We start from the raw sequence: 1,456 nt of genomic DNA on the forward strand, positions 1-1,456 counted from the left end.
GAGCAGGGAGAGGACACAGGAGCCAAGATGAATGAGGGTCTTTATATCCCACCTTAACCCAGCCCAGCGCCGTGACCCCTCCTACCGGACAGGTCTGAGCCAGTGACAGTCACTGCTACTAACCCTATAACCCTTATTTACCCTCCTCTACCCCCCCACACACACACTAACCCTCATCTACCATCCCACTAACTTTCATCTACCCCACATTAACCCTCATCTGAACTGGCCCCCACAAACCCTGACTAACCCCCATTAACCCTGTCCTGACCCCCTACTAACTCTTGTAAGGGGCAGTTACGTTTTTATGTCATCCCCTGCTCTGTGTTTCTGGTTTCCTTAATCAGCTCTACTGGAAGGCTATGCCATGTGTCCACCACATTGCTAGACCAGGTCTAGACACCATGTTGTGGAACCTCGGATTGGGTCACAGGGTACAGAACCCGAAATTGATTCATTAAAATTAGGATTGGCCTGAAGGGGCCACGCAGGGCCAGCATGACCCGGCTGGCCGTAAATTGCCCAATGTATCTTTTAGGTGATAGCCCAATAGGGACCCTCTGGTAAGGATTATGTTAATGTTATCTGTTACCCCTCCCAAGGGGCATTTATTTCTTCACAGGGGGGATATCCTTTCAGTTTTAGTAAGTTATACAGAGTGAAGCCCCCCGGCCTCCCTTGTTTCTTTGGGTTCTGGGTATGGCGGGGGGTCCCTCGGGGTCTGGCGTCATGCATCTGAGGTATCCATGCAGGACTCCCCATTGGACGGCCCCGGGGGGGTTGTATCGGTTTCGTGCAGGGAGGGCGCCAGCAGGTCTCCTTGTCAAGGCAACAGGGCAAGGCGACCCAGCATGGAGGGGCTGCATGTGGAGCCCCAGGCTCGGGCCCCTGTCTGCCAAGAACCCCACATTCATTTACTTGTCGGGAATAGAGAACAGTCCTCGGTCACACAGCTGACAGTCTATTAACGTCACAGAAGCCTAGTGTACGGGGTCATTGATGGTTAGATGGAAGCCGAGACATTCATGAGCAGGAATCTCACAGCGGAACGCGATACTCACACGGAGGTGATAGATAGATAGGTGCGAGGGGGACAGAAACTATCATTCACATCTCAGTTACTCTCTTTAATACATTATCAGGGTTTATGGGGTTAAATCTTTAATAGAAATAACTATCAACTAGACCTATAGACAAGACGCCCCAAACTTCAGCGTTCAAAGGTTACCATCAGACTGGGGGATACCATCAGGACAGGGGAGGGGTACCATCAGGACAGGGGGATACCATCAGGACGGGCAGGGGAGGCGTACCATTAGACTTAGGGATACTATCAGAATGGGGCATCATCAGACTTGATGATACCATCAGAACATGGCAGGGGAGGGGTACCATCAGACAAGGGCATACCATCAAGACGAGACAAGGGGAAGTCCCATGGTACAGGATTAGGGGT

The sequence above is a fragment of the Spea bombifrons genome, chromosome 7, assembly GCF_027358695.1.
Source record: "Spea bombifrons isolate aSpeBom1 chromosome 7, aSpeBom1.2.pri, whole genome shotgun sequence".
In the NCBI taxonomy this organism is placed as follows: Eukaryota; Metazoa; Chordata; class Amphibia; order Anura; family Pelobatidae; genus Spea; species Spea bombifrons.